This window comes from Pristiophorus japonicus, chromosome 13 (genome assembly GCF_044704955.1).
Source record: "Pristiophorus japonicus isolate sPriJap1 chromosome 13, sPriJap1.hap1, whole genome shotgun sequence".
Lineage (NCBI taxonomy): Eukaryota > Metazoa > Chordata > Chondrichthyes > Pristiophoridae > Pristiophorus > Pristiophorus japonicus.
The window spans coordinates 112,992,199-113,014,723 of NC_091989.1; positions in this window are offsets into that span (position 1 = coordinate 112,992,199).

Sequence of the window (22,525 nt, forward strand, 5' to 3'; positions counted from 1 at the left end):
CTGCTTGGTTTTGGCATGCTCTCAACAATGAGACTCAGTGCTCAGATAGGAGGTCTACAGACATAAAAAGCCACACCTCAATAAAAAAAAAAAAAAAGATCTACAATAAAACCCAGCAATTGGAGGTCACAGTACAACTTAGTTGATAATTACATCTGGAATAAAGATAGTAAGATAGCTCAATGGCTGGGAAGGGAACTGCATCATCAAGGAGCTACCGAAGAGCAGAATTAGTGTCATTGCAGAAGAGTGCCCAGACTGCTGGGCAATATGTTGAAACTAATACAACCAACTTCATGTCACAGTAAGAGAGACTCCATGTTAGCTAATGGGGTGTGGGGGAGAAAGGCACAAGTCAGTACTTGCCAAGTAAATATCTTAGTGTTGCATATAGACAGGACTCTTAGCAAAGAAAAGGTGATTTTTGGCCCCAGTATTTTCTGCTAGACTGAAACCCAAAGTCACTTAATGGCAATTCAGCTACTGTAGAGAAAGGGAAATAAAGGTCACAGCGAGTGCTTAGACTGGAATAAAGCCAGATGGTTGGATAGAATATGGAATACCTCACTACAAAAAGCCTTTTGTTCATACTTTACTTGACCAGGCATTGCTTTATTTGGATACACAAAATTAACTAGAACTTCTGCACAACAAAATGCCTTCACTGAGCAAGATATCAATAGAACAGCAAACTGGAGCATAGATTTTGCTGGGGATTTTTTTTGCCCCATTGTCTGCAATTAAGAAAACTTACTAGGTTTACCAACTTCATGCAAATGGGTCTCAGAGAGAGTCCAATAAATAGGTCCATAAGTCAACAACCCTTCATAGCCAGTGTTGATATCCCTTTTGGTCTTTGGTGATGGGCCAGGACAGTTCTACACAAAAACAGGAACGTAATTTGTGAATAGAAAGGAAAACTTACATACCATTAAAAAGTAATTAGACATATGCATCTTAAATGGTGGTGTTAAGTGCTGCTTTTACACAATTGGTTGTGCAGAGAGAATAGGACTTCATAAAATTCTACACATTTTTTTGTAGAAACTCAACACTGCCGAGAGATACTCACAATCATACAAGGCTCCAGGCTGTCGGGAACACAAATTTCAGTTCTGCAATGCAAGAACACTACTGGATACTTAATAAATCGAAACATCTGGACACTGAAGTTTGCCATAGTCTCATTTCCTATTTGATTGTGATACTGCATAGTTTCATCAGTAGGGCATCTAATAAAAAGCACCAAGTTATATTTAGTACATGGAGTAGCTAAAGTGTTAAAATGGTTACAGTACACAGGAGGCACATTAAACTCTGCTTGTGGTGTTCAGATTTAACATCTGCATAGAAGGACTTTTTAAAATCAGCTTATTTTTAAAAAAAAGCTCAGTTACAATGAAAAATTGGGCTTGAGTTTCTGGAGTGACACGAACCCAAAAACCTTCCCACTCCAAGGCAAGAATGCTACCAGCTGATACCAATATTTTTCCCCCCCAAAATTAAGTTTAATTATGTTGACAATTTAAGTTTGTGCGCAAGGATGGATTAAAATATAAATGTGCATGGTAACATTTTCCAAGTAACTTTACCATAATCACTGGAGAGCAAGTCACCAGTGGGAATGAGTGAACTCAGATTTGCAAATCTGGGCTAGGATCAAGTCTAGCAGCAAAAATCCAAACCCTTGGAAGTTATCGGTCCTGCCAGTTTGCCAAATTCACATTAGCTAGGATTGGAGTGGTGTCTGGTTACTGATGAAAACCAAAACAAGCCAGAAAGTGCAATAAAGTACAAATGTAGCATTAATACCTAAAAGTACACGGTCTGCCTCGCTAACTTAAGCACAACAGTATTTAAATTGTAGTCGAGTCCACTATTTACAGCAATCTTAATTTTGATCTGTAGATTGCAAGTTATAGTAAACTTCAAAACATACAATCCAGTAATACCAGTAGATGCAAACATTTAGAAAATGGTACTCAAAGTGCTGGTAAGGTTGTACCAGGAATAGCTCTAGCACTAATATTTGGTTATTGTGCACTTTAAAGCCATGTACAGACAACTTACTTACCCCTTCTTTATTAGATAATACTGGGGCAAGTCATCTGAATTCTTTGTTGGTGTAGCCCAACAATCATTTATAGTCAAGTCAAAAAAATTCTGTTCTCCAGGTTCAATTTTCACACTGATGTAAAGCCTCTCTGTCAAAGGCAGAACTGGCAACTCCACATAAGCCTTCTCATACTTGGAGCTTTCATACAGTGCCATCGATACCGTAACCATTCCTTCCTGCACATGTAGCACTGTGATACTAAAGAAATGGCAAAGATTATTTCTGCCTCAAATCTTCAAAAATTTTAAATCACTTCCCCCACATCAAGAATTATGGTCCCACTCAAGTTGTAGTTACAAGTGAGTTACCAATATCAAATCTCTTCCCATTTCTCAGCTCACATTGAGGGGCAGAAAGTAATAATAGGACAGGACAACTAAAAGTCAATATTGGACAGTCTTCAGATTTGATTGGGGGGGGGGGGGGGGGGGAAGTTAGCTAATGAGCAAATTCCACAAGATACTTTAATGTACATTAACAATTTTGCCTACTCAATATAGATTTCCACTTACTCCTGTAGAAGCCAGTAGGAACTAGAACCCTTAAGACAGGTGGCAAACAATCCCAAGAGAGACTGAAGAGCGAGCTAGAACATGCTGTAGAAACTGCAGCCAAATACTTGAATTAGTCCACTGTGTACATCTGCACAAGGATCCTAACCTAGGCAGGTTAGTACAGGTATTGAACTATTCACTATTGAAGATTTACATGTCAAAGTAATGCATAATAGATTAAGTTTACACCTGTATTTATCAATTGCATCACTGCTCACAGGTAATTGGAGATGAAGGTACTCACGTTTTGTTGGCAAGTCAAGGGTTTATGGCATTAAGGAAATATATATTTAGTCACTGAATAATTCAAAATTACATTTCAGCAGTGCTTGGGAGTGCATAAGGCTGTATTTTCAGGATCAAATCCTGGACAGCATTTACATCAGTGGCTTTTATCATTGTTTTATTTAATAAAACAAAGTTGGTTTACAAGATGTTCTAGGTAGATCTGTGGCAGCAGTGGAGGTGGGTTGAAAAGGAGAAGGGGTGCTGGAAGCTTTGTAGGACTGAGGAGTGACTGACATTGACTCTTATTAAAATGGGAGTGAATGAGATAGGCTTCACTCATGTAACTGCATATCACTAATCATTCAACACATGCATCTCAATAGTGGTATTAATGGCAACATGTGTGAAACTGGAGTTGCCTGCATATTCTACATTAACCTTCCAGAATTCATCTGGATTTAGCACAAGCTCTATGACAAAAGTAATGATTCAAGCTAATTTTCAAACATTTTGCAATTTTATGCAAATGAAAGTGATGGTTGAAGATAGGTTTGCTTAGAACCCAAGTTTGTGCAATGTTTTAGCTTCAGATTAAGTGTTTTTAGGGTGCATTAAATAAAGTCTAGCAATTTAGAAAACCCATCTAACATCCATCCTTTTTTTTAGTCCAATGCCAATTGAAGACCCCTTGGCAGGTTAAGGCACTTTTAAGCTAGCTGGATTTTAGACTTTACTTATGCATTATCATGGGCATTAGAGTTAGGCTGCCATTGAAAGTCAGAAGCCAAGGCAATTATATTTCTATGGTACAAGCAAAGACTGAGATGGCAACAGTACTGAGTTTTCACAAGACAGACTAAACAAGAACTTACATTGTCTTTGGCTGTATTGGGAATTTAAGCTGTACTGTCCTCTCACGATAGTATACACAAGTGAAGTCAATTGCTTCAGAAGGAAGCCTGGTGATGATACCGGTCATATGTTTGGTCTGCAATCCATTCATATACATAATGTGTGTAGCATTACTCTAGAAATGAAAATGAACAAACTTTCCATTAGAAACTCTAAATTGCAGTTGCAAGTGCTTCTACAGGATCTTCTTTCTAAAGAAAGTTTAACCATGCTTAGTCAGTGGAACTATGAGCTACTTCTAGAGAATGTCCCCCTCCATGTGAATTTAAATCATGAGCAAAGTCTATTTACCATAAAGCAATATTTTCAGGTTCTGCTTCAATATTGTACATCTACATTCAATAGAAGGTTTCACATTCCCTTTGCAAAGATTTCAATTCCCTCAATTAGCATACAAGACAAACTAAATTTGTGTTTAGTTCACAAGTTAAATTGTACATGTTCAAGTATCCACCCCTCCCAACAGGTACCAGACATTGAGGTTGTTCATTGAGGGCACCATCCACCTCCCAAAAGCAAGTTTCCCTTCCAACATGGGTCATCTTTTGATCTCACATGGGTACATTATAAATGTGTAATTTCATGGACTGAACCTCAGACTTAGTGTGTGTTCAAAGAGTAGGTACACAATTCCATATTTATTTCCCCTCCCAAACCAAAGTTGTTAGATAGCCCACTTGATTGTCACACCCCATCCAGCACCTTAAACAAAACATTCACTCCCTCCACCACAGGCACCCCATGGCTGCAGTGTTTACAAGATGCACTGCAGCAACTCATTCCTGCATTCTCAAGGCAATAAATGCTAGTGACACCCACATCCCATGAACAATTTAAAAAAAAATTTTAAGTGACTTAATGCTATACATGTTGGATCAATTGCTGTGAGCTATGTAGTCAGTTACTACTCCCAAACCAACTAATTTTAACAAATTATCTTCGAGAATGCCTATGTAATCCTCACCCAATTAAGTAGGTAAAATGAGCATATCATGCAAAAGATGCAACTGCATAAATAATGTCCAATTAAATTCTCACCAGGACAACAGTACCACAGCTGGCATAATTATGGTGATGTATAGTGAAAGTGTAGTATTCTTCTCCATGTATAACTTCCATTGCAGCTTTGCAGGCAGCCTCAAACAATTGTACAGAGTCCATGCTTACATTTTTCCAGTCAAAGTAATCCTTAATAATCAATACTTTTATGTAGGTCTGCTCACACATAATCTCCATTTTTACATCTGCAGAGAAAACACCAAGTAATTAATAACCCCCTCCCACCACAATGTTCTATGTAGTCATGTACTACAATTTATTTTACACCAACCATAACCTATGATGTGACTGCTCATCTGTAAAAATCATGATCATAAATAGGATAGTTTTATTTTTACACTTCAGCCCAAGGATAAATAAGATAGGGAAATGATTAAGTACCTGTAAAATAAATCAGTAATTACACCCAATGTATAATTGGAATAGACCCATAAAACTAGAGATGAGGCTTCCATGGAGGAGGGTCTACTGGACTGGAAGCAAGCAACTGTGGTACTTATGCTGGAGGGGAAAAATCTTGACGTAGGAAATTACAGATCCATTAGCCCATCAGTTGTAAATTCAATTAATTCTGATTTTTACTAAGCGTCTGAATAGTATACAGCTTGTCCGTTAAAACATTAGGGATATAACAGATGGTAGAATTCACAGTTTTTAAAAACTTACAATTTTCACAAAGATCCACATAATTCTTACGCTTTATTACTGAAATGTCAAATCCGACAAGAAGATTCCCCAGTTAAATTAAAACCACAGGAATCCCATGCAGAAGACTAGTCAAGAGCCTCCATTTCAGACAGGACGGGGGCAAGGAAAACATTGTTTGGATCCCATTTTAAAATCTAGATTTTCTCTATTAAAAATCAAAAGCCACAATTACCAAAATTACAGGGAAAAAATAGCAATAGTTAGGATTAGGTAGAGCAAGATAAGCATTAGGGGGAATTGAAAAGGACCGAGACAACTTTGGCGTGGGGGATGGCCGATAAAAAAAAAATGGAGACCGAGCAGCCTTTTATAACAGTGACTGTTGTGTACATAATTGAAACAAACCGACATGGTCAGTCATTCTTCAAAACAGCGTTTAAATTCAAACACCCTTCGCAAATTCAGTGTACATGCAGCAGTAGAACTGAGAATGAAAGTCAGGCCAGTCATTGCGCATAAAGTTTGTGCATAACTGGTCTCTGGCTTGCATTGAAACATTTGTTAAACCAGGTGACTACTCCAAAAGAGTTGTAGCAGTTTTACCTTCACAAGTCTCTCCTTTGAACCCATGAACACACAGGCATTGAGCAACTTCATTCACAACACTGCAGGTCCCTTCATTCTTACAAAGGTTGGGATCACAATCTATTGGATAAATCAGTACAACCAAATTAGAGCAAACTGAATTAATGTCTTCTCCCTTCATTTAGCCTGGATAGACACCAGTAGAGGGAAGTCATTCATTTATTGCAAATTGGGATCATCAAATACAGATTATAGCCAGTCAAGTAGTAATTTCAAATATTTCAAAAACGAACTGAGCTTCAGATATTGCTGCGAATACCACATGAACTATTAATTGTGGTATTCGCAGCAATATCTGAAGCTCAGTTTGTTTTCAGATCACTTACTAGAAGATCTTGTTTATGCTCCAGTTGAGTAATGTAAAAGCTACTGGGAGTTTAGTACTATCAGCCATGAGCCCGAGTGGTCCATAACCGAACACAGCTGATGTAGGCTATGCTGGAACTGCCGCGGAGACTCGAAATTTCTAGTTAAACTTTCGACCTCAAGGTGATTCAAGGTAGGATATGCCCACATACAACTCATTCCAGTTTTGTATGCATTTCTTATTCCCTGATGTGTCCTGTTTAACTGTGGGTTAAAGGTTTGAGAAGGACCGTTTGCCTTACTGAACAAACATTAAAATTAAATAAAAGATATGAGTACACGACATACTCTTATGGTAGTAAATAAACAGTTCGAAGTCAGTTTGGACAGCATTAGTTTATGATAGAAAGAATTAGAGCGCGTTATTATGGAATGTACATTTACTGTCTCATGCAGAAAGCCTCGAAAGGGACGAAAAATAATTACATTTCGCGATTAACATTTCCAAGACACTTAACCCGGGAGAGGGGAGGGGCACGGGCAAAGAGAGAGAGAGAGAGAGAGAGAGTAGCAGTAAAATGAGATGAAAAGTTGAATCTTCGCTATACGCGTTTGCAGAGACAGGAGAAACCCGAATCACGGTCAGGTTTTGTGGAGTGTGTGTGTGTTGGGGGATGGGGAGAGGAAAGAGCCCGCTTTTTACTACAGCGTGAGGAACTTTTCTTTTCTCTTACCAGTACTGTAGGCTGGCACAAAAAATCCACAAAATATCAGCACCTCAAACAGCACCTGCAAAAACACACAAGATATCATTTCTGATTCGCCCAACGCGATTTTTCAGAAGGCATTTTTAAAAAAAATACGCTTACACATACCATTTGTATACTTTTCTCTAACAATTACTATCTGGTACTGGTCAAAGGGCTTTTAAGACTTTCTTTGCGGGTTAGTGGGCGAGGCCGACAGACACCGACATCATTCTCAGCTGTTATGTGTCAACTCTGCAAGAGAGTTAACTGATTTGATGAATTCGAGATCAAAATTAGCATTAAAGTAGCCACTTTAGGTAATTAAAAGAGTGGGCAATGTTGACAGAAATTAACGCTTACAACTCTTTCGGAGTAAACAAAATAAACATTAATTCAAGTGTCCGTCCCCCCCCCCCCCCCCCCCCCCCGATCAGGGGGACGCTCCAAACACTTTTCGACTGCCCTTTTTTCCTTTTTTTGGGTTTTTTTTGTGTTTTTTTGGGGGGGGGCTTTAAAAGCATAGATTATTACAAGTGCCCCCTATAAAAGGGGGGGCACTAAAACCGGCAGTTGAAACAAATTAAACTTTAAAACATATAAAATCAAATTAAAATTTGGTTGCCGGAGTTGACGATGCACTCCAGTCCCTCCGGCGCCCACCTCTCGCGGAAGGCCGCAAGCGTACTCCATCTCCAAGGACACCCTGGCCCGGATGTAGGCGGAAGAGAGGCAGGCAGTCAGGCTGAACGACCCCCTCGACCGCCCACTGTCTGGACCGGCTGATGGCACCCTTGGCCGTGCCCAGGAGCAGTCCTACAAGGAGGCCTTAGGACCTACCCGCTCCCCTCCGCACAGGGTGCCCAAAGATCAGGAGTATGGGACTGAAGTGCAGCCAGAAATTGAGGAGCAGCCCCTTTAAATAATGGAACAGGGGCTGCAACCTCGTACATTCAATAAAAACATGGAACACGGACTCTTCCAGACCGCAGAAATTAACGCTTACAGTCCATCCCTCAAGTTGCTCCTGAAAATGTGATTAACTATTGATTTCCCAGCAGGAAGAGGGTCACTTGTGTCAGCATTTCGCCATTGAGCATTTGAGGTTAAAATTAATTAAGGACGCAGCTACCTGGAACAGATAATAGCAGACCTGGTATAATTGTAGTGCCTAAGGATCCTAAGATAGAGGTGGCTTGTCTTTTGATTGAATCAATGTCATTGACAGCAACAACAACTTGCATTTATATAGTGCCTTTAACACAATAAAACGTCCCAAGGTGCTTCAAAGTAACATTGTCAGAAAAAGTTGGCACCGAGTCACACAAGTGTCAGCAGTTCATTGGCTAGAACTCTCACCTCTGATCTCAGGTCCCACTCCAGAGCCTTGAGCAAAATATCTAGGCAGACACTCCAGTGCAGAGGGAGTGCTGCACTGTCGCAGGTGCCAAATTTTGGATGACAACAAAAACAGATTATCTGGTCATTTGCACATTGCTGTTTGCGAGATCTTGCTGTGCGCAAATTTGGCTCCCACATTTCCTACATTACAATAGTGACTCCACTTCAAAAGTACTTTATTGGCTGTAAAGCGCTTTGAGACATCGTTAGGTCGTGAAAGGTGCTATTTTTTTTTCGTTCATGGGATGTGGGTGTCACTGGCAACATCAGCATTTATTGCCCATCCCAATTTACCCTTGAGAAGGTAGTGGTGAGCCGCCGCCTTGAACCGCTGCAGCCCTTGTGGTGAAGGTACCCTAGTGATTTGGTACAACTGAGTAGCTTGCTAGGCCATTTCAGAGCGCAGTTGAGAATCAAACACATTGCTGTGGGTCTGGAATCACATATAGGCCAGACCGGGTAAGGACGGTAGCTTTCCTTCCCAAAAGGACATTAGTGAACCAGATGGGTTTTTATGACAATCCGGTAGTTTCATGGTCACTATTACTGATACTAGCTTTTTAGTCCAGATTTATTTAACGAACTGAATTTAAATTTGAACTCACATCTCCAGATCATTAGGCCTGTGGATTACTAGTCCAGTAATATAACCACTACGCTACTGTACCCTTGTAAATACAAGTCTTTTCTACCTGAGCAGAAAATGGTTACCTAGGGAGAACGGCACGCTACGGTAGGGAAGGATTGCCTATCAATTAAAGGGGCTGTAGAAACCTTGAAGTACTACTGACTGGGGCTCCAGTTTCTCCTAGTAACTGATCACACACCTGTCAAATGGATATGGTCTAATAAAGGAAAAGATGCCTGTGTTACCCAGTGGTTTTTGTCACTTCAGCCCAATTGTTTTGAGGTGGAACAGGCGGGAGTAGGTCATGGGACCGATGCCCGCTCCCAACTGTACTGCCCACAAGTGCCGATGGCTTTAAGCTGGGGGTTGGGAGTGGCGGGGCAATGCCAATCAGGGTGATTGAAGGCCGGTATGTCATCCGTAGGCTGATGAGGGTCTTGATCCCTGGGTGAGAGTATGGGCCTTTAAGAAACCTCGCCTTTAATAGGTAATGGCAACTGGAGTAGGAGGCGACTTTCCCCAGCCAGCTGAGCATAAAAGGCTAAGGCTCAAGAGAAATGAAAAGAAGTTGAAAGATGTACTGTATGAATTATAAAAACTGTTTGAAATATGGTTTGTTCATCGTGTTTCCTACATTACCAACAGTGACAACACTTCAAAAGTACTTAATTGGCTTTAAAGCACTTTGCGATGTTCTGAGGTAATAAAAGGCACTATACGAATGCAAGTCTTTTTATAAGGAGAGATAAAGACAGTGACCAAAAGCTTGGTCAAAGAGATAGATTTTAAAGAACGTCTTAAAGGTGTAAGAGAGGTAGAGAAGTGTAGGAAGTGCATTCCAGAGCTTAGGGCCTTGGTAGCTGAAGGCACGGCCACCAATGGTGGAGCAATTAAAATTGAGGATGCTCAAGAGGCCAGAATTAGAGGAGTGCAGATATCTGAGAGTTGTGGGGCTGGAGGAGATTAGAAATCAGGGGGGTGAGGCCCTGGAGGGATTTGAAAACAAGGATGAGAATTTTAACACCAAGGTGTTGCTTAACCATGAATTAATGTAGGTCAGTAAGCACAGGCAGCAAAGTTTTGGATGATCTCAATTTTATGGAGAGTAGAACATGGGAGGTCGGCCAGGAGCATTGGAATAGTCAAGCCTAGAGGTAACAAAGGCATGGATGAGGGTTTCAACATATGAACTGAGGTAGGGGCAGAGACGAGCAATGTTCCGGAGATGGAAATGGGCGGTTTAAGTAATGGCATGGACATGTGGTCAGAAGCTCATCTTGAGGTCAAATATAACACCTGAAAAAAAGCTCTACAAGTGCCCTCTCATCTAAGAAGGCTCCATTAATGTAATATTGTGAACGTGAAGTTCAATCAAAACTAAAGAAGTGTACATTAAAACTTGCATTTATATACCACCTTTCACAACCTCAGGCGTCCCAAGCACTTTACAGTCAGTGAAGTACATTTTGAAGTGAAATCACTGATGTAATGTAGGAAACTCGCAACATAAATATATCCCAATGAGCAGGAAAGATTGTAAGAGAAGGGATAACCATCCGCGGCTAACTAAGGAAATAAGGGAGGGAATCAAATTGAAAATTGTGAGCTGCGAGGAGGATGCTATGAGGCTGCAGAGTGACTTGGATAGGTTAGGTGAGTGGGCAAATGCATGGCAGATGAAGTATAATGTGGATAAATGTGAGGTTATCCACTTTGGTGGTAAAAACAGAGAGACAGACTATTATCTGAATGGTGACAGATTAGGAAAAGGGGAGGTGCAACGAGACCTGGGTGTCATGATACATCAGTCATTGAAGGTTGGCATGCAGGTACAGCAGGCGGTTAAGAAAGCAAATGGCATGTTGGCCTTCATAGCGAGGAGATTTGAGTACAGGGGCAGGGAGGTGTTGCTACAGTTGTACAGGGCCTTGGTGAGGCCACACCTGGAGTATTGTGTACAGTTTTGGTCTCCTAACTTGAGGAAGGACATTCTTGCTATTGAGGGAGTGCAGCGAAGATTCACCAGACTGATTCCCGGGATGGTGGGACTGACCTATCAAGAAAGACTGGATCAACTGGGCTTGTATTCACTGGAGTTAAAATTCTGACGGGTTTAGACAGGTTAGATGCAGGAAGAATGTTCCCAATGTTGGGGAAGTCCAGAACCAGGGGTCACAGTCTAAGGATAAGGGGTAAGCCATTTAGGACCGAGATGAGGAGAAACTTCTTCACCCAGAGAGTGGTGAAGCTGTGGAATTTTCTACCACAGAAGGTAGTTGAGGCCAATTCACTAAATATATTCAAAAAGGAGTTAGATGAAGTCCTTACTACTCGGGGGATCAAGGGGTATGGCGAGAAAGCAGGAAGGGGGTACTGAAGTTGCATGTTCAGCCATGAACTCATTGAATGGCGGTGCAGGCTAGAAGGGCTGAATGACCTACTCCTGCACCTATTTTCTATGTTCTATGTTTCTATGAAAACAAGGGCATACAATGTGGCCAAGACTAGTGGGAGGCCAGAGGATTGGGAAACTTTTAAAAGCCAGCAAAGAATGCCTAAAAAAATGATAAAGAGAGGGAGGATAGATTATGAGAGTAAACTAGCACAAAATATAAAAACAGATAGTAAGAGTTTCTACAGGTACATAAAAAGGAAAAGAGTGGCTAAAGTTAATGTTGGTTCCCTGAGATTGGGGAATTAATAATGGGGAACAGGGAAATGGCAAAGACATTGAACAAATATTTTGTATCATCTTCACGGTAGAAGACGCTAAAAACATCCCAATCAAGGGACGATAGGGAGGAAAGAACGTAATACAATCACTATCACTAATGAAGTAATACTCGGTTAAATAATAGGACTAAAGGTGGACAAGTCCCCTGGACCTGATGGCTTACATCTTAGGGTCTTAAAAGAAGTGGCTGCAGAGACAGTGGATGCATTGGTTGTAATCTACCAAAATTCCCTGGATTCTGAGGCAGTCCCAGCGGATTGGAAAACCGCAAATGTAATGTCCCTATTTAAAAAAGGAGGCAGACAAAAAGCAGGATACTATAGACCAGTTAGCTTAAAATCTGTCATTGGGAAAGTGCTGGAGTCCATTATTAAGGAAGCAGTAGTGGGACATTTGGAAAAGCATAATTCAATTAAATAGACCCAGCATGGTTTTATGAAAAGGAAATTATGTTTGACAAATTTTCTAGAGTTCTTTGAGGATGTAACGAACAGGGTGGATAAGGGGGAACCAGTGGATGTGATGTATTTGGATTTCCAGAAGACATTCAATAAGGTGCCACATAAAAGATTACTGCACAAGATAAAAGTTCACTGGGTAGGGGGTAATATATTAGCATGGATAGAGGATTGGCTAACTAACAGAAAACAGAGAGTCAGGATGAATGAGTCATTTTCCGATTGGCAAACCGTGACTAGTGGGGTGCCGCAGGGATCGGTGCTAGGTCCTCAACTATTTACAATCTACATTAATGACTTGGATGAAGGGACCGAGTGTAATGTAGCCAAGTTTGCTGATGATACAAAGATGGGTGTGAGGAGGACACAAAAAATCTGCATAGGGATACAGACAGGCTAATTGAATGGACAAAAATCTGGCAGATGGAGTATAATGTGAGAAAATGTGAGGTTATCCACTTTGGCAGTAAAATAGAAAAGCAAATTACAATTTAAATGGAGAAAAATTGCAAAGTGTTGCAGTACAGATGGACCTGGGGCTCCTTGTGCATAAAACACAAAAAGTTAGTATGCAGACACGGCAAGTAATCAGGAAGGCAAATGGAATGTTGGCCTTTATTGCAAAGGGGATAGAGTATAAAAGCAGAGAAGTCCTGCTACAACTGTACACGGTATTGGTAAGGCCACAGCTAGAGTGCTGTGTACAGTTTTGGTCTCCGTATTTAAGGAAGGATATACTTGCATTGGAGGCTATTCAGAGAAGGTTCAGTAGGTTGATTCCGGAGATGAGGGGGTTGACTTATGAAGATAGGTTGAGTAGGTTGGGCCTATATACATTGGAGTTCAAAAGAATGAGAGGTGATCTTATCGAAACATATAAGATAATGAGGGAGCTCGACAAGGTGGATGCAGAAAGGATATTTCTACTCATAGGGGAAATTAAAACTGGGGGACATAGTCTCAGAATAAGGGGTGGCCAATTTAAAACTGAGATGCGGAGAAATTTCTTCTCTCAGAGGGTTGTAAATCTATGGATTCTCTGCCCCAAAGAGCTGTGGAGGCTGGGTCTTTGAATATATTTAAGGCGGAGATAGAAGATTTTTGAGCAATAATGGAATAAAAGGTTATGGGGAGCAGGCAGGGAAGTGGAACTCAGTCCATGATCAGATCAGCCATGATCTTATTAAATGGCGGAGCAGGCTTGATGGGCCAAATGGCCTAATCCTGCTCTTGTTTCTTATGTTCTTATGTTCTTATAAAACACAGCAGCCAATTTGTCCACAGCAAGCTCCCACATACAGTAAAGAGGTAATGACCTGATATTCTGTTTTAGTATTGTTAGTTGAGGGATAAATAGTGGTCAGGACACCAGGGAAAACTCCCTAGCTCTTCTTCTTCAAATAGTAGCATGGGATCTTTTAAGTCGACCTAAGAGGACAGGTGTGGCCTCGTTTTAATGTCTCATCCAAAGGATGGTACCTCCAACAGTGCAGTACTCTCTCATTACTGCACTTAAGTGCCAGTGCAGATTATGTGTTCAAGTACCAAATCATAATATTTTTATCTCTGTCGACTAAACGGTGTATGTGCTGTGGTGCCCACTGGTGGCGGAAGAAAAATGTTCTCCTGCTCACTGTCCTGAGGAGACATATGTTCCATGAAACTGGTCTGGATTTGAACCCCAATTTCAGATATGAAAAGCCAGTATCTAACCAACTGCGCCATCCAGTTACTTTCAATAGGGGAGGCAAGTGCATATCAAATTTCAACACTCTTCAAGCAGCCTACTAGGGAGAGTGCCCCAATAAGATATCACAAAACCCTACCCAAACTGAAAATGACATCTTTCTGGGTTTAAATCAAAATTCTTTGATTTGGAATGATTATGTAACTGAAGTCCTGCAGTGCCCATCAACGACAGAAAGCATTAAGAGAATTTTCATTGAGCAAATCTTGAGATGGGTCATCTAAGGCTTCAGAATGGGATTCCCAATGGGCGTTCCTTTATATATGCTCCACATGTTGGAGGGAAAAGAAGCTGTCTTGCAAGCTGAGAGAATCAGGTAGCACTGATGAAGAGACAGACCCTTATGGAGATAGCTGAAGGTTCAATACAAGTTTAGCATAACTTCTCTACTTTTCAAGTCTATCCCTCTAGAAATAAACCCTAGTGTTTGGGTTGCTTTTGTTATGGCCTTATTGACCTGCATTACAACATTTTTCCTTATTTTTCTTACCAAAATGTAATGCCTCACATTTATCTATGTTGAAATTCATTTGTCAATTATATGCCCATTCTGCAAGTTTATTAACGTAATTTGTTGAAGTCCTCCTCAGTGTTGACTACCCCTCCCAATTTGGTGTAGTCCACAAATTTATGAATTGTGTTTTCGACTCCAAAATCTGAATTGTTGATATAACTTGTGAACAACAGTGGTCCCAGCACTGATCCTAGTGGGACCCCACTTTCTAACTTCTGCCACTCTGAATAGCTACTCTTTAACCCTACTCTGCTTTCTGTTTTTCAACCAGCCAGCTATCTATTCTGCTACTTGTCCCCTGATTCTGCATGCTCTGACCTTGTTCATTAGTCTATTATGTGGCATCTTATCGAAGGCCTTTTGAAATCTACATATATTATATCAACTGCATTGCCCATGATTATTCTCTCTGTTATCTCGTCAAAGAATTCAATGAGGTTGGTCAAGCAAAACTTTTCCTTTTGAAATTCATGTTCACTATTCATTATTATATTTTTGCTTTCTAGATGTTTTTTTCTATTTTCTCCTTTAGTAGAGATTAAGCTGACTGGTCTATAGTTTCCTGGACATATTCTTTCTCCCTTCTTAAGTATAGATATAACATTAGCTATCTGCCAGTCCTCTGGCACTACACCTTTTTTTAATGAATTATTAAATATGTGTAGTAATGCCTCTACTATCTCTTCCCTAGATTCTTTTAGAATGCACAGATGTAATCCATTCAGAGCAGGGGTTTTATCCTTTTTGAGTTTGATTAGTTTATTTAATATTTCTCTTTTTATTTTAAATGTGGTTATATAATTTCTAATCTCATCTTCAGGTGTCATGTCCACATGATCTATCGTCCTGGTAAATACTGAAGCAAAATAAATATTTAATATTTCTGCTATTTTGCTATAGTTGCCTATGATTTCATCCTAACCGTCCCCACTCCCATCGGACTTTCTTTTTTTTATTTATGTGCCTGTAGAATATTTTCCTATTTTGTTTTATATTCCTTGATAATTTAATTTCGTAGTTCCTCTTTGCCTTCCTAATTGCTTTTTGACTTCTCTCCTAGTCTCTTTGTATTCTCCCTTGTCTTGCTCTCTTCTGCTGCCCATGTACTTCTCAATTATTATCTTAAAACCGTAATACATTATAGTAACTTTTGCCTAGATGTTCCCTTACCTTTACTTCTCTTAACTGCTCTGGTCCATTCCCCATTACTAGATCCAATAACGAATCCCTCCCTGTTGGACTTTTTACATACTGGGTTAGAAAGGAGTCTTGTACACATTGTAGGAATTCCAATCCCTTATCCCCTTTGCCTACCTCTTCTGGCCAATTAATTTTGGGGTAGGTCAAATCCCCCATGATTATTATTCTATGTTTATTACTTATTTCCCTAATATGTTTCTATATTTCTTCCTTCACCTCCCTTTCATTATTAAGTGGTCTGTAGACTACCCCTATTATTATGATTGATCCTTTTAAAAAAAAATCTCTTATCTCTATCGACATGGATGAGTGCAGCTCCAACAACACTCAAGAAGCTCAACTATCCAGGACAAAGCAGCCCGCTTGATTGGTACCCCATCCACCACCTTAAATATTCACTCCCTCCACCACCAGTGTACCATGGCTGCAGTGTGTACCATCTACAAGATGTACTGCAGCAACTTACCAAGGCTTCTTCAGCAGCACCGCCCAAAGCTGTGACCTCTACTATTTAGAAGGACAAGGGCAGCAGGCGCATGGGAACACCATCACCTGCAAGTTCTCCTCCAAGTTACGTACCATCCTGACTTGGAAATATATCGCCATTTCTTTATCGTCGCTGGGTCAAAATCCTGGAACTCCTTCCATAACAGCACTCTGGGAGTACCTTCGCCACATGGACTGCAGCGGTTCAAGAAGGCGGCTCACCACCACCTTCTTAAGGGTAATTAGGGATGGGCAATAAATGCTGGCCTTGATGGCTGCGTTACTTTTATCTACTGCCATTAAGCTGTCTCTAATAAGTACAGCTACTCCACCTCCCCCTTTTCCCTCTCTATCTTTTCTAAATATGTTATACCCTGCAATGTTTAATTCCCAGTCATGATTTTTCTGCAGCCATGTCTCAGTAATCCCGACTATAACTGGTTCCTCACAGCATATTATTGCCTAAAGTTTCCCTGTTTTATTACGGACACTGTGTGCATTGCTGCACAAACAGTTTAATTCATTTTTGATAGCGTTTCTTCTCACTTCATTATTAACCATCCTTATACACTCCTGTTCTATAACTCTATTTATTTCCTGGCCATTTATGTACTCCCTTAGTTTAGTCTGTCTTGTGCCCTCCTTTCCTGTTTCATTTATATTTAAGCTTGCTTAATTTCTTGTAGATCCTTCCCCCCACCCCACCCCCCGTCTTGCTAGCTTTGCAACCTTCCTATTTGTCCTTTCCTCTAGGAAACTGTTCCCATTCTGGTTTAGGTGGAGCCCATCCCATCAGTAGAGCTCCTTCCTGTCCCAGTACAGGTGCCAGTGCCCCATGAAAAGGAACACCTCTTCCTCATACCAGTCCTTTAGCCATGTGTTAACTTGCCTGATCTGTCTGTCTCTATGCCAATGTGTACATGGCTCGGGCAATAATCCAGAGATTATTACCCTCAAGGTCTTGCTTTTTAACTTAGCTCCTTACTCCTGAGACTCCCTCAGCAGGACCTCCTCCCTGTTCCTAAATATGTCATCTGTTCCAACATGGACCACAACAGCTGGATTTTCCCCCCGCTCCTTTCCAAATTCCTTTCCATCTGCCTTGAGATATCCCTCAGCCTGGCAAAACACCCTTCGGTACTCTCGTTCATGGCTGCAGAGGACACTATCTATCCCCCTTATTATAGTTTACCCTATCGCTACCATATTTCTATTCTGCCCCTTAACTCTTCCTCTTCTGAGCAACGGTGCTTGGTCTGCATTCTGGCTGTCTTCTTGCACTTTGTCCCCTTGTCCTCACAGGTGGCGAGTACATCGTACCTGTGGACAGGACCACCTCCTTCCCTAAGCCCCCTCTACCCGGCTCCCTGACAGTCACACCCTTCCCTTCCTGAAGCTGTGCATTTCTCTGGGGCGTGACCGTGTTCTGGATAAAACGATCCAGAAATTCCTCCCCCTTCATGTTTCAAAGTGTCTCTAACTCATACTCTAGCTCAATGACTCTGACAATGACTGACTGAAGGCAGAGACATTTCCTGCAGATGTAGGAATCCGGGACAGCCTAACTTTCCACAAACTCCCACATACTACAATCCCAACACATAGCCTGCCCTGCCATCGCTAGTCTTTTTTATTTATTTGTTTATTGATAGTCAGAACTTAAATTAGGTAGACAGCTTTTGTTAAAAAACAAATTACTCACTCTTTACTCATCTGATTTATTCACATTTAGAGCTGTTCCTCCGTGCTCACTGTGACATCACTTTTTCCAAATTTTCCCTTTTATTAGTTTCACTACCCGCTCTTTTAAACTAAATTTTTATCTTAGTTATGAATTATTCTGAATATTTATTTAACTATTTCTTTAATAGTCAAGTTAAAAAAAGAGTGTATATAGTAAAGCAAATATCAGCCACAATTTCCTCCGGATCCGCTGATCCTTACATGTGCTAATTATGATCTCACGTTGTGATTTTTCTCTGGGTTTGTTTCACTGCTGCGCTATGCTGCGACGAGGCTCCTTTTTACACTGCTCCGGCTCCTGCTCTTTTACTCTGCTTATCAGGAAAGGTTGAACAGGCTGGGGCTCTTTTCTCTTGAAAAGAGAAGTGTTACGTCCATAATAAGGTAATGTGATTGAGTACTGTAGACGTAAGTAAGTGTGACCTTAGTCTCTTTATTCTAACTCCAGAGTGTTGGTACAGCATTGGGGGCCTGCTTACATACAATACTCCCAAGGGATGCTGGGATCCCTTGGGACTCCAACAGGTACGCCCTCTGGTGGTGGTAGAATGCTGGTTACATAAGGTTGCATACATAACATCACTCCCTCCCAAAGTCAATAGTACACTTATTTACAGGGTGAGACGATCTGGGGCTTTTCGCTCCCCTGTCCATCGTCTTGGTACAAATGCAGGTGCAGGTGAATTGGTTCTTTGATGGGCTGCTGCGCAGCTGGCCTTGCTGGGCTGCTGGAGATGATTGAGTTCAGCTTCGTGGTCAACCATGATGTCGGTTGCCACTTGTGTGTGTATCGGAGAGTCGAAGTTAGTGGTGTCCTTTTCAGGTTGCTCGTGGCTGTTTGTGAATTGCAGTTTGGTTTGGTCCAAATGCTTTCTGCAAGTTAGTCCATTTGCGAGTTTGACCTGAAACACCCTACTCTCTTCTTTGGCTATGACAGTGCTAGCAAGCCATTTGGGACCATGTCCATAGTTGAGTACAAATACAGGGTCATTGACTTCAATATCGCGTGACAAATTTGCGCGATCATGGTACATGCTTTGTTGATGCCGCCTGCCCTCGACGTGATCATGGAGATCAGGGTGGACAAGAGAAAGCTTTGTTTTGAGCGCCCTTTTCATGAGCAGCTCAGCTGGAGGAACCCCGGTGAGCGAGTGGGGTCTGTTGTGGTAGCTGAGCAGGAATCGGGACAGGTGGGTCTGCAGGGAGCCTTCCGACACGCGTTTCAAGCTTTGCTTGATGCTTTGGACTGTCCGTTCTGCCTGGCCATTGGATGCGGGCTTGAACAGAGAAGATGTGACGTGCTTGATCCCATTGCGGGTGATGAATTCCCTGAATTCAGCGCTGGTGAAGCACGGACCGTTGTCACTAACAAGGACATCAGACAGGCCGTGCGTGGCAAACATGGCTCGTAGGTTTTTGATGGTGACAGTGAACGTGCTTATAGACATTATTATACAATCAATCCACTTTGAATAAGCATCTACAACAGCCAAGAACATTTTGCCTCGAAATGGGCCAGCGAAGTCAACGTTTGGAGGGCCATGACCATAAATTTAGCAGTGCCTCCCTGGGTGCATTGCTCAGTTGAGAGCAAGTGTTGCATTGGCGCACGTAATACTCCAAATCTGAGTCGATGCCGGGCCATCACACATGGGATCTGGCTATAGCTTTCATCATTACTATGCCTGTGTGGGTACTGTGTAGGTCGTGTATGAACATTTCCCTGCCTTTCTTGGGCAAAACCACGTGATTACCCCACAAATGACAGTCCGCCTGTATGGACATTTCGTCTTTACGCCGCTGGAACGGCTTGATCTCTTCATGCATCTCCGCTGGGACCAGCTCCCATGGAGGACACAGTTTTTTACTAGGGACAGTAAAGGATCCTGGCTGGTAATGGGTGACTTTCCGTTTTCAAATGCATCCATCACCAAGAGCAAGTCTGCAGGCTGTGCCATTTCCACCCGGTGATGGGCAATGGTAGCCGACTGAGAGCATCAGCGCAGTTCTCTGTGCCTGGCCTGTGGCGAATTACATAGTTATATTCAGACAGCGTGAGTGCCCATCTTTGGATGTGGGCAGAGGCATTGTTATTGATACCTTTGCTCTCTGAGAATAGCAATATGAGCGGCTTATGGTCAGTTTCTAACTCAAACTTAAGCCCAAACAGATACTGATGCATTTTTTTTACCACGTAAACGCATTCCAGAGCTTCTTTTTCAATCATGCTGTAGGCCCTTTTGGCCTTGGACAAGCTCCTGGACGCATAAGCGACCGGTTGCAATGTTCCCGATTCATTTGCTTGTTGTAACACACACCCGACCCCGTACGAAGACACATCGCAAGCTAGCACTAAATGTTTACAAGGATCATACAGGACAAGCAGTTTGTTGGAACATAACAGATTTCTGGCTTTCTCAAAAGCAGTCTCTTGTGATTTCCCCCATACCCAGTCACCTCCCTTGCATAGCAACACGTGTAGAGGTTCCATCAAGGTGCTTAACCCGGGTAGGAAATTAACAAAATAATTGAGGAGTCCCAGGAACGACCGCAGTTCCATCACGTTCTGTGGTCTCAGCGCGTTCTTGATGGCCTCCGTCTTGGCGTCGGTGGATCTGATGCCGTCTGCTACAATTCTTCTCCCTACGAATTCGACCTCTGGTGCCAGGAAAATACACTTTGAGCGTTTAAACCTGAGACCCACACGATCTAGCCGACTTAGAACCTCTTCCAGGTTCTGCAAGTGTTCGATGGTGTCCCAACCTGTGACCAATATGTCATCCTGGAAAACCACGGTGCGCAGAACTGACTTTAGCAGACTCTCCATGTTCCTTTGAAAAATAACCGCAGCCGATCGAATCCCAAACGGGCATCTATTGTAGATGAACAGACCTTTGTGTGTGTTGATGCAGGTGAAGCCGTTCGAAGATTCTGCCAGCTCCTGCGTCATGTAGGCCGAGGTCAGATCCAACTTGGTGAACATCTTTCCTCCTGCCAGCATCGCAAATAGGTCGTCTGCCTTGGGTAGTGGGTACTGGACCTGCAACGAAAAACGGTTAATCGTTACTTTATAGTCCCTGCAAATTCTGACCGTGCCATTGCCCTTGAGAACCGGAACAATCGGACTGGCCCACTCGTTGAACTCCACCGGCACGATGGTGCCCTCTCGTTGCAGCCTGTCCAGCTCGATCTCCACTTTCTCTTGTATCATATATGGCACCGCACGTGCCTTGTGGTGGATGGGTCGTGGACCGGGAATCAAGTGGATCTGCACCTTCGCCCCCAAGAAACTTCCGATGCCTGGCTCAAACAATGACGGAAACTTGCTCAAAACCTGAGCACATGAGGCATCATCGACGGACGAAAGTGATCGGATGTCGTGCCAGTTCCAGCGGATTTTTCCCAGCCAGCTTCTGCCGAACAGTGTGGGGCCATCTCCTGGTACTATCCATAGTGGTAGTTCGTGCACTGCTCCATCATAGGAGACTTTTACTGCTGCACTGCCAATTATAGGGATCAGCTCTTTATTGTAAGTTCTCAGCTTGGTGTAAATGGGGCTCAGCTTGGGCCTGTGCGCCTTGTTGCACCACAGCCTGTCGAAGGCCTTTTTGCTCATGATGCACTGACTCGCACCCGTGTTCAATTCCATGGATACTGGAATTCCATCAGTTCCACTTTTAACATGATCGGCGGACATTTCGTGGTGAAGGTTTGTACCCCGTACACTTCTGCCTCCTCGGTTTCAGTCTCTAGTTCAGTTTGATCCACCATGGATCGGTCTTCCTCTACAACGTGGTGGTTTGCAGGGTTTGCAGCTCACCTGCACATTCGCTGGAGGTGTCCCATTGTTCCAGTCTTTGCACGCATAGTGTTTGAAGCGGCATTGATGGGCTCGATGATCACCTCTGCAGTGCCAACAAGGTGTTAACTGCCTCGCATTAATGCTTGATGGCAGACTCTGAGTCATCTGAGGTTATGCAGCTGCAGGCGTGTACGTTGTGCCATATGCATTCCTGCCTGAAAACGACTTTACTTTGTGTACAGTACTTGCCGAAACATCTTTATGCTGCAAAATATGTTTGGTGTTATCACTGGTGGACATAAATGCCTGAGCTATCATTATGGCTTTGCTCAGGTTCGGTGTTTCAACAGTCAATAGTTTGCAAAGGATAACCTCGTGGCCAATGTCAAGCACAAAAAAGTCTCTTAGCATTTGCTCCAGGAATCCATCAAATTCACAATGTCCTGCAAGGCGCCTTAGTTCGGCGATGTAGCTCGCCACTTCCTGGCCTTCAGACCATTGACATGTGTAAATTTGATAACTTGCCATCAGAACGCTCTCCTTCAGATTTAGGTGCTCCCGGACCAGCGTACACAGCTCTTCATACGATTTGGTTGTT